The sequence below is a fragment of the Augochlora pura genome, chromosome 7, assembly GCF_028453695.1.
Source record: "Augochlora pura isolate Apur16 chromosome 7, APUR_v2.2.1, whole genome shotgun sequence".
Taxonomy (NCBI): Eukaryota; Metazoa; Arthropoda; class Insecta; order Hymenoptera; family Halictidae; genus Augochlora; species Augochlora pura.
In genome coordinates this window covers 20942907-20955513 of record NC_135778.1, presented here as the reverse complement: position 1 = coordinate 20955513, position 12607 = coordinate 20942907, and the positions used below count along the sequence as shown (strand labels likewise).

Below are 12607 nucleotides of genomic sequence, written 5' to 3'. Positions count from 1 at the left end.
TCTTTCGCTATCTCAAACTGCTTGCATGAGCCAATTCGAATTAGCATGAAAAATCTAACCGAGAATTACGAACGCGTCATTAATTGAAATCGTGATCCACTGGCGAATTAAGTCGCCGATTTTCGATATTAAACTTCATCCTTTAGTAATGCTTCATTTATTCACGCGATCGATTATATTATCCAACATAATCCTATAACAAACGAATACGAAGTTGTATGAAGGTATATACGTCAACTTTAATCGAACTTCGATTCGATCAAATCTTTGCTACATTTCAAGTGACTTTTTCCTTGCCGTAAATGTTGGCTGCGGCTTCGTTAAGGAAGAAGTTGCTTCAAACCACCCACTTTCAGATCTAACAGGAATTCTAGAACATCCTATATATAAAGCATTAAATTAAAGATAGCGTCAAGATTATTTTTGCCAATATAGAATTTGAATAAAATTATTCTGTCACTTCCACATTCATGGTCACCTCAAGATCAATTTTTAGACGACGCATAATATTGGGTTGTTCAATAAGTCATTGCGCTTTTTTCATTTCATTTTTAAGTACGTTTATTTAATATACGATCTATTGGCCGTTTTGTTCAATGACCTTCTGCCATCTCTCGGGCAACTTCATAATACCGCGTTCATAAAACTTCTTGTCTTTCTCTGTGAAGAACTTGTCAAGGTGCTGTTTGATGAGGTCGTCAGACGCAAACGTCTTACCATTCAAGGAATTTTGCAAGGAACGAAATAAATGAAAGTTTGATGGTGCAAGATCTGGACTATACGGTGAATGTGGTAGTACATCCCAACCAAGCTGTAACAATTTTTACCGAGTGATCAAACTTGTGTGTGGTCTCGCATTATCGTGGTGGAACACTACACCCATCCGATTGATAAGCTCGGGACGTTCCTGTGCAATGGCATCACTTAATTTCTGTAGCTGCTCACAGTAGACATCAAAATTAATCGTTTTATTCGTTGGGAGCAGCTCATAGAAGATTGGTCCCTTCCAATCCCACCAGATTGACAGCATTACCTTCTTTCGGTGGATGTCTGCTTTTGCTTGCCTTTCCGGTGCTTCATCCAGTCTACACCAACTTTTTTTTCTGCTGACATTGTTACACACAATCCATTTTTCGTCAGCCGTGATCATACGCTTCAAGAATGGATCGTTTTCTTCACGTTTGGTGAGTTGATCGCAGACGTTCATGCGCTTCGTCAGGTGGATTTCTTTCAACTCGTGCGGTATCCAAACATCGAGCTTCTTTACGAAGCCAAGCGATTTCAAATGGCCATGAACACTTCCAATGGACACTTTTAGAGCGACAGCAAGCTCTCGAACCGCCGAATGCTTATTTGCTTGCACCAATGCTTTGATTTTATCGTCGTCAATTTCGGAAGGTCTACCGGAGCGATGAGCATCTTTAACTGAAAAATCACCATCACGGAATCGGGCGAACCAGTTCTGGCACTGGCGTTTCTCCATGACGTCTCTGCCGTAAACTTGACGCAACTCTTCCCTTGCTTCAGTTGCTTTCTTCCATTTTTTAAAGAAATAAAGCGAAATATGGCGAATATGCTCTTCAAAATTCTCCATGTTCGAACCACAACTGCAAGTACAAAACTCAACCAAATCGTGTGAACCTTTGTTTGTTTTTTAGGTTAAGTATCAAAAACAAAACACGCGTGAACATTTGACATTCGTGTCACGTTCAGATATAAATAATCGCAAACAAAGCCATCTATCGGAAAAAAATGCAATGACTTTTTGAACAACCCAATAGTAAATATTATAATCAGTAAGCGCATGAATTCTGCACAAACTAATTCATCAGCGAGCCAGGCAATTTTGTTCAACAGCAGAATGAATTGTCGAATTGAAAACAAATGCGGTTCCGGTTATCGATTATTAGATCGGCGTGAAAAAACTCTTAGTGCTTCGAAAAAAAATCGTAATTCAAAATTGTCGAACAACGGTGGCACGCAAGGGTTGATGGGGCGGACGGGGGACGGGAAGAATGATGCAGGCGATCGAAATCCGCTTTTTTTTCTCGCGGCCGTGAGCGCGCGAGCACCCGAACGTGTGCGGCCGAAAGAGTGTTGCACAGTTTGTGTGTCAAGCGGAGAAAATAAAAACGTCGAGAGGGATCGTTGCGTTCCGTTTCCGGTGTAACCGGCAGCGAGCTACCAGTAATTTAAATCCGCGCCGCTCCGTTTTTCAGGACGATCAAAATTTCTCGGTGCATGCCGTGCTGCGCCGTTGGCCAGCGATTCACGGTAATTCGAGCTTCAGTATTTGCCGGTGCCGGATCCGAAGTGGCACGAAACCGGAAGAACTCTTTGTTAGACGTGGACACACGCTCGGCAACGCTGAATCGACACATGGCGTCGCGAAACTGGGCTCTCGTTTAATGTACTTTAATTCGAATTTGAGCGGAACGCGCGACGAATTCGTCTAGAAAATTCTGTTCCCTTTTCAAAAATTTTGTCACACTATTTTCTGACGCGTCGCGCGTCGCTCCGCAAACGACGCCAAATGTTCCAGTTATTATATCAATGTCCGTTTCCAATTATCGAATTATGAACGATTAAATGTATATTCGCGGTACAATTGAATTCGTAGCTATACGTACACTTTGAAACATTATTGCAGTCTAAAGAGTTTAAACGGCGCTGATTTTTAAAACTCCATATCATTATTTGTTGTTCAATTTTGACAACGGTAGGAATTGCTTTTTAAAGTATTTCAAGTGTTTAAGCGATGACGATTTTTAAATTTCAGACCTTAAATCATAAATATTAATTAAACGATCATCACTCGAATTCGAAATATTCGTGATAAAGCAATGGTATCGTTCTACCGATTAAAAATTAATTGTAAACGTTTTAGAAACAATATTATCTAAGTGATAATCACACCTCAATTACGACTAATTTACACTCTGACTATTTATTTAATTATTTCTGAATTAATATTAATATTAAAGGAGCGCCATCAACGAACGATTCAATAAAGCGTTTGAATGTTTCGAATATTAATTTTGGTATCGCTTTCTTTTAATCCTGTAATTAAAATCGATAATAATTCTGCAGAAACTTCGGCAGCGAAAGGGCGACATCGTTTGACAAGCAATTTAATAAAATGTTTGGTTGCACCGTGTTTTAAATATTAATTTTGGTAATGGTTTCCTTTGATCGTGTGACCAAAATCGATAATAATTTAGCGACTTATTCCGCAAAAATTCAACGGATTACACCGTCGACAGCAGTGCCTCGTGAATTTCGCGAAATACCGCCATGTGTTAATACTAAATTCGTTCGACCGCGTGGCGAAAAACGGCGAGCAAAAAGCCGGAGCGAAAATATGGCTGCAACAGTCTGAAAAAAGGTTTCGCAAGCGGTATAGCGTACACATCAAGTCCGTTTGCGAATGCAGGAATCGCAGTCGCCCCGCGATCGTTTTGTGCATTATTCCACACGGCGAGCCATTGCGTGTTTAATTGCATAATCGCGGATACTTGCGACACCGTTTCCCTACCATTTCCAGCCGTTACTGACACTGCGTTTATGCCTTGCGTGCGTACTCCCTCCGGCTTCACGAACGTGTAAGCTTACGTTAATTTAGCGATTACTATACTTTTACAAATTTAATACTAGGACAACCAAATTCGTTGAAATAGTTCTCAGATTCTTCAGTTCATAATTCCAAAGATTGTAAAGACGCTTCCACGAATAATTACCGGATATATTCGTCTGTAGAAGGAACTGTTTCTAATCAAAACCATGCAATACATCGATGGATTTTGCTGTTTTTAAAAGGCAGTGATATCCTTCGTTTCGTTCACTTTCAACGAATTAAAATCGAACGAACACAAAATCATTTAATGAAACAAACACTGTGAAAATAAAATTAACGAACACGCATCGAATCAAAAGTAGAAGCGAATGTTTAATATTGGGGGTTCCGAACAATGCTTGCTTGTTTACAATGTATTGCATAAAAAAAGTTTGCACACAGCCGAATGTAAAAATTGCATATTCCGCAAGCGGCGCTGCAAAGTTTGTCGAGCAGCACAGCAAGAATAATAATAACCATTCATTTATTGCGGTGTTCTCGTTTTTCAGACACAATTCATTTAGATCTCGCTTTTGAAACGCAAATTGAAATATCTATTCATCTGGAAGCATCGTATCCATGCAAACAAGCTTCGAAAAATTGATTTGTTTCAACAACACACCGGAAACTAATATTTATATGTTATGCAAACACGAACGCTCGCAAACATTTAAACGACAGCGCATCAAAGTCTAGTGACAGTTACTCACAGCGAAGAAGACAATGGCGGAAGAACGTGTTCGACGTATAGGGTCTTTATTCTTCGGCAGTCGAAACTAAACTGAATCAATGAGCGAACGATCGAAGGGATGGAAGAGCCGACGCTCTTTTCTCCCCTGTATCGATGGATCAGTGCAAATAAAATCGAATCAATTACTTGCGAACGAGGAGGTTCGTGTACCTTGCGCGTGCACGATTGATCAAGATAACTCGTTTAGCACGATTGTAGAACAAACACTGTCGGCACGCACACTCTTCTGCTCTCAGAAGCCTCAAGAAGTCGATTGGCCGGCTGTTGTTAGCCGAAAAAAAGAGACGATTCGTTTAAATTTTTATAAACCGTCTCGCGAGTCGGTGCGCTACTATTTCCAGTGCGATTCTTTCCTCGGAGGAAATCCTCTCGCAGCGGACCATGAGATAGGGACTGCGCGAATGGCTCCGTGGACCCGAGCCAAAACGCCATAAAGAGAGACATTATGGTTCCGGGTTGTTGGGTTATTTAGCTCTAGAAACGCTGCACCGTTCGAACTTAAAGCAGTCAAACATTTATTGTACAAATATAAGTGCCTTTTGTTGCGGAACTTTAATCGTTGGCATTCGGCACTCGCAGAAAATTTTCGTGTACTTATGAACGTGATACGTGTTGATAGTGATGTTAATAGAATGCTTGCAAACAATTTTGTATAATCGATACAGTTGAGGCGATTATTTTATACATATTTTTATACTCCTTCGGAGTTACAAATCACGAAAGCAACGATTATTTTCTTAACTCTCCCCGGCATGATTTTTAGAAAGATTCTCTGGAGGAAGTGTACGGTTAAATTTTCATCGAGTCGAGTTATTCTAAAATTATTTAACACATTCCCGACCAACATCACCAGCGTAGATAGTTACATTTAGTCTATTTATCGCATCCTGTTCTAAAATATGATAAAAATATCGTTGAAGGAAAGCTATACATTTTCTAAATATTATGCTACGTGTTACAATTTATAATTATAGTCAGAAACTCTTATTCCAAACAGAGAAATATCAGCTACCCATTGACGCTACGATCACAAAAGTACGACGAATACAATAATATTTTTCATCCTCGCCTGTTTCCTTTGTCAATCGCGGCAGCCTATTTACTACTGTGATCAAAAAGTAAGGTGAATTTGTTTATAAAATGTAAATTCTTTATTTATTCTTACAAATCAATTTCATCCCCTTCAAAGTAATCCCCGTCCGATAAAACACACTTTTGCCAACGCTTTTTCCAGTCCTCGAAACAGTCGGAATAGTCTTCTTCCGGTATAGCCTTCAAGACCTTCTTCGATTCGGTTTTTATCTCCTCAATCGTGTCAAAACGGCGTCCCCGCATTAGCTTTTTGAGTTTGCTGAATAACCGGAAGTCGCACGGAGCCAAATTAGGCGAATACGGTGGTTGCGGAACAATATGAGTCGAGTTTTTGGCAAAAAAGTCGCGAAGAACCAATGCAGTATGACACGGTGCACTATCGTGATGAAGGTACCAAGAGTTGTTCGCCCATAATTCCGGCCGTTTCAGACGAATAGCTTCACGCAAACGACGCATAACGCTCAAATAATATTCCTAATTATCTCTAATTGTCAATCGACGATTTCCAAGCACCAAATCTTTGATCTTTTGGACGTGGCCCTCGTCGGTAGATGTTGATGGTCGTCCTGAGCGCGGTTCGTCTTCAACACGTTGTCGGCCCGCTCTAAACTCGTTATACCACTTTTAAACGTTTTTTTCTGCCATAGTTTGATCACCAAAGGTCTTCCGCAACATTTTCAACGTGTCCGCACAGGAATATTCGTTCCGCAAACAAAATTTGATGCAAGTTCTTTGCTCAACAAAATCACCCATTGTAAAAATCGAGAAATTCACTTTTGGTTGTTTACAAAAACACGTGCAACTCGGAGATAATTAACCCCTTTGACAAACAGACGCTTGGCAAATGTTATAAACAGTCCTAACAACCTAGGAAAAAAAATTTACCTGCCTTTCTAATGCACGGGAGTTTTAAATGACAATTTCACCTTACTTTTTGATCACAGTAGTATGTACACCCTTCTCTTTTCTTTCCACGGTAGTCAATCTCTATGCTTGTCTACTGATTGCGAGATAACGACCTCGCCGAGCTCGAAACGTTGTGGCGGGAAGAAATGTGGAAACCAGAAACTATACTGACTTCGCGTAAATCTAACCATGCACCACTATAAAAGGCAAGCACGGAAACCATTGGCGAAACAAATGAAGCAGCGGAACGTGTTAAATGAACCACGAATAGGTTGTTTGTGTGACCGTGACTTACTTTGGTCCTTCTGCACGATGCTAGTGCAAGCTCTAGAGACGGCGGGGGGTGCATAGAGTGCCGCGGTTGTATAGCGCGGCAGATAATTTCTCTAAAAGCAACCCGCTGGCTGTGTCAATATATGTAGAGGAAATGGGGCATTTATGGGAGTTCCTCCAGGCGCGAGGTGTGCGAGACACGTGCTCTAGGAAACACAGCTACGATACATAAATATGGAGTAGTAAGTTCCTCCCCGTTGGTGTCGCGATACAAGGACGCGTACCGCTTATAGAGACGGATATGGGCGAGAGCTACTTCGTTCCGGAACGACATACGTGCTCCAGAACCGGCAAAAGGACGACTCGAATCTGCCAATGTGCGAGCGACTTGATTCGCGATATGTCGCCGGCACAATGCGACTCGAGACAGAAAGGGCGTTTCCGTTTCTTGCGCAACTAGATTCCCGGCTGCTGTAACAATGCATCGGATAGGCGCCGCGAACATTATGTGATTCGATATGTCAAATTTCGAGACTGAACTCTGCTTCCTCTACTAATCACTTCTGTAATTTATTTTATTTCTGTTTATCGACAACAACCGCGTTGTTTAATTTGTGGTATTTACGAAAAATTTCATTATCTTCATATGATTTCTGATATGGATATAATATATTATCGTTTTATAATCTGTTTTATGTCGGAGGGATGTTTTTGGAATAATTTAATTAAATTTGTTTCTTTGTAAGTAAAAGTTCTATATTATAATCGGTATTCTTATAACTACAATATGTACAAAATCGACAAATTACCTGTAAGTAAAAGAAACGACAATTGAAGTTTATTATTCGCCTCTCTTTTATCAACTCTTTGTTTATGATTATTAATTAGTTTACTATTTCTCTCCACGCGACAGCTGATCAATCTGTTCTCAATCTATTGCTCAATCTATTGCTCAATCTATTGTTTAATCCCCGGCGAGACATCCAGCGACATATATGTGCGCGCCAACTTTAAAGGTGTAATATAGATAAAAGATACATTCGTGTAATATAGATAAAAGATGAAGTCATAAAAATAATATAACATGCAGATATTTCTCCTGGCACGCTTTGTGATTTGTCAGCAGTGTGAATACTTTAATTGAACTGTAGCTTGCACATTTTATGTATTTATTACTAGTATTGTTTATTGATGAACAAGCTGAAAGCCCTTTGAATGCATAATACTTTACAGATAAAAACAAAACGTTACAGGCATTATGTGATTTCTATTTATTGATGAACAAGCTGAAAGCCCTTTGAACGCATAATAGTTTATAAATAAGAGCGGAACGTTAGAGGCATTATGTTATTCTTATTTTTGAGGAGAAAATCGTGAAAAAGGATTACCGATTGGAGTTTCAGGCGACAAAATGTCGAATGTAAAATCATGTGACATATGATGTTCTTTCTTGAAGGGCAAAGAAGACTGAGAAAAGACTTTAGCATAATGGTTGCTCGATTAATATTCATTTGCTTCGTTTTATACTTCAGTTGCATTAATTATATGTCAGTCGTCACATTTTTAGCCAGTACATTAGCTTGCAATACAATAATAAAAAAATCAACTAACCTTAGAGTACCATGAATTTCGGTTTACACTTCAATTTCGTCAAAATATAATGAATGGGCATTCGTCATGTTTTGTGCAATGAAATCATAAGGCGTCAACTAACTTTCAAGTAACGTCAATGTCATTTTACAATTCAATTTCACCAAACGATTTTTTTATTCATGACCTCATATTTCAAAGAAATAATCTAGAGAGATACATAATCATATTATAAGCAAATACATGAACTTGTAATTCCGTAACAAAGAGACAACAGATCTTAAGGTGACTGGGGCAGAAGATCGATGGATTTTTGGCGGAGCGTCGTGCGAGGGTTAACCCTTTGCACTCGAAGCCATTTTGACTGTAAATGTGAAATCATTTTCCTGGCTCATAGTATCTCCATTTTGTATTACAAAATGTATTTTATACACGTGAAATTGTTCCTTGTAACTCATAGTAACAGTCCTACTACTCAACAATTTTTGAAATCTGAACCTTATATGTTATAAAAATTATTTTGAAACGTAGTAGAACAATTTTAGCGGCGCCTTGGAGTCACCATTCGAGTGCAAAGGGTTAATAATTGGTTGCTTCTCAGCTTTTATAATGCCGTTCGACCCCATTTCAGTCACCGGCCGAAAAGGAATACACTTCCGCGATTCTGTGCAGCATTTATGACGCTTCGCAAGCATCGTAAATATCATCGTTCTCTTTTTAGAGATACTGCACGCGTGATACCAGGTACTTTTTTCGCTGCATTCACTGCTATGAACTTGAAACCTTCGGGACTGCAGCGAAAGAACGGGTTCTTTGGTTTATGGCGGCACTGTTAAGCATTGCACGATCTTAGTTCAACGTTACCCCTCCTCCGATTCATATTTAAACACGAAGCTTTACGGTGTTCGGTTGAAATTTGCATTTGGGCATTTTTCTTGCCAAGAATGTAAACATTTCTTATTTGTCGCCATTACTTGTCGCCTTCTCAGTCAACTATATACCGGTTAAACGATTACGGATATTTACAGAAATTATGTACACTTGTTTTAGGAAGAATTTCTTTTACTTTGGCAAACATTAAACACAAATGCCAGGTGCACGAAAATCAAGAGTCCATGATCAGAAACAGCTTTTCAGACGCGATTCTTATTAAACATTTCCCATTTGTTATTCGTCGGCTTCTCGCCGGTCCGTGTATCGGTTCCGTACAATTGGACAGAGTAAGAAATATAAAGACAGCTATAAAATATAGTCGGAGATTCTCGGGCATGGTAAGAAGCAGTTATGGCGCCCGGTGAAAAGAGGCCGGCGATAAAATAGTCCAAGTTTTTCCTCTCGGGGGCGCGAAAAACATCCCCGTTGAATATTCATCGCTTATTCGAATTCATTTCGCTCGGTGAACCGCGCCCGTTCCGATTCTCGTTTCTTGCCGGTGCGATGAAAATCGACTTGCCGCGGATTCGAGCGATAGGTCCGGCTGCCGTACCCACCTTTTCCCCTCTTGCAAGGATCGATTCGGTTCGAATGAAACACAATCCCCGATTTCCAGAGCGTAGAACTCTAGAGCCACGGCCACTCGACTTCTGGGGTAACTGTTGCGAATGAATAAACGAACCTCGAAACTTTACCACTTCCCGCGAAATAATCGCTCGGAAAAAGTTCTGGCAGCCTCTCTCCCCCTTTAAACAACCCTCGTTCTCTTCTGGCGCCACCTAATCACCCCTGAGACTCGAGTTCCAGCGAAACGGAAACCTTAAATACTCTCCTCGTTATTTATTCAATAGGGAAAATACGCGATGATATCATCGCACAACGTACGGCGCGTTGTTGTTACGATGGTCTCGTTGTACGATAATTTGTAATTAACCCTTTCAATACGGCAGTGTCGTCCGCCGAAGTACTGTCATTGAACGAAAGCTCGCGCCAGAAATATGCACATTGCGTGTGATTTCTGTATATATCCTTAGTTTTAAATAACTGTGCTGAATAAAACAATTATTGCTTTAATGTAACAAGTATGTTTACATTTTTAATGTGAAAGGACCTACAAAATTATAAAAATACAAAATTATTTTTGTATTTTGCCTACGGATGCCACTTGTAGACACATAATTTGGATGCCGCATATACAGGGTGATCCGTAATTATGATAAAAGCGGGAAATGGGGGGTGCCTGAGATCATTTCAAGTAACTTACTATGCGAAAATGCAATCCGCGGCTTCGTTTACGAGTTATTAATAAAAGAAAATAGCTGCGCGTGGACGATTTTTCCTGCTGCTGCGCATGCGAGCCAGCTAACTGAAACCTATCTCATTCCGGCGGCGCGACGGAAGATCAGGTCTAGGCTACGACTTTGAGCTGCGTTCGATGTAACAAACAAGGATTTTAGAAATGTCCTATTAATTTCAAAAATTTCACAACTATTATTAATGAAAAACTCACCCATTCAGTTGTAAATGTTGTAATCCAGAAGTTGTAAAATGTATGCAAAACAACACAGATTACACTAACGTTCACTTTCACTGCACTATTATTCCATACTGATCACGAATTATGCTTCTATGTAGGTGTTGCACAAACACCCAAAAAATATCTTGTCGCGGCGCGTACATTTTAAAGAACGGCGAAGTTACAGGGATGAAATCTGGAACGAAACTGGCGATGTGCACGAAGATCTTCACGCAGACTATTTCGATCGTCATAGTAACGCAGACTATGGTTTTAATGAAATCGGAGATACTTTGACGATAAACAGCACTTCCAAACTGCAACACGGTGTTAGCATTGTGGGGTATGAGATAAGAGTGTTTGGGTTAAACGATAATCGGATCGAGTGAGGTGTGAATGAAGAGTGTTTGGACCGTGCGACTGTTCTTCAAAATGAAAATGCACGTGCGTACGAATCGGTGATTGAATGTGGTCGTGTATGAATGAGTTTTAAGAAAGCAAGAGTGTCGTGAGGGTAGAAAAGTTTTCCCAGTTGCGTGAGAGCGTTAAGAGAACGAAGACGAACCGTGTGAGATATTTGTGAGAGACTTGTGTGTAAAGACTGTATTTTATTTTATTATCTTGTTTTTCCCCTTTTCTATTACTAAATAGAGTTAAGGTGACTGTAGTTGATCCTTTGTTGCCGAAAATCCCGACAGTATTTTCAAACGAAAACCAGAATTGTTTTTTGAATTTTTGAAATTAATAGGACATTTCTAAAATCTTTGTTTGTTACTTTGAACGCGGCTCGAAGTCGTAGCGTAGACCTGATCTTCCGTCGCGCCGCAGCAATGAGGTAGGCTTCAGTCAATTGGCTCGCATGCGCAGCAGCACGAAAAATCGTCCGTGCGCAGCCAACTTTATTCATTAATAACTCGTAAACAAAGCCGTGGATTGCATTTTCGCTAAGGAAAAAGTTACTTGAAATGATCACAGGTACCCCCCATTTCCCGATTGCGAGACATTTTTGGGACACCCTATATAAAGTCAGATGAAAATTGAATATGCTATACGTACTATAATTCCACGGTCGAAAGAGCTGTTGTTATTTCATAGCGTTAAGTCCGATATTTAAAAAATTTATTTTAAATGTAAAACGTTAAGAATCAATTAAGCACGATTCATCGTAAATGAATTGATAATTGAAAGGATCATATGAACAGCCGACTGACACCACAAAATAAAAAATATTAGGGTGCCAACTAAGTGATTACGGATTTCGTCAGTAGATGATTTTAGCGCATTCTTTTGTTTTGTCAATGTATTCAAAGCACTTAAACTATATTGTTTCCTTATTGTTTGGACTTCCACCTTTAATTTGGTGAAAAAATTTTATCGATTAGTTATTTAATTTTTGTTTTTATCACAGCTTAAAAATGGAAGGGCGAAGGCGCGCATTTCAGACATATTTTATAGTATTATTTCCGAAAGCCAAGAACGCATCACAAGTATACAAAAAGTTATGTGCGCTATAAGTGAATGAAGCATTGAAAGAAAGGTAGAGTCAACATTGATTTTCCTCATTGAATAAAGTTATATTTCTAAGCAGAAATTTTGAATTTTACTTCTTATTTAAAAACCAGAATCACATAGTTGCCAACCTAATATTTGGAAAGCGATCGTAGACATTGCATTTTAAAATTTCCCTGAAAATATAAAATCAACATAAAATATACCGTTATGAGCTATTTAAGAAAATTTGCTAGAAATTAAAAAATGAATCAATTAAGTGCTTTGATGGCAATAATAAGTTCTAAAACAATTTAGAAACTACAAGCGAACTCATTCAGTCTGCATACGATTCAATTATACCAACCAGTGAGAAACTCTACAGCAGTTTTGCTATTTTTCGGTGGAAATCTACAACAGTCGTGCTATTTTCCAGTGAAAATAC

General features: G+C 39.4%; 1 protein-coding gene and 1 pseudogene across 1 annotated transcript in view; both read right to left on the bottom strand.

Annotated features, from left to right (window-relative positions):
- LOC144473909 (pickpocket protein 19-like) overlaps window positions 1–12607 on the bottom strand; it is a 125858-nt gene that overhangs the window by 37302 nt on the left and 75949 nt on the right. The gene's annotated exons all lie outside the window — the stretch shown is intronic.
- Window positions 578–1594, bottom strand: LOC144473707 (histone-lysine N-methyltransferase SETMAR pseudogene; annotated as a pseudogene).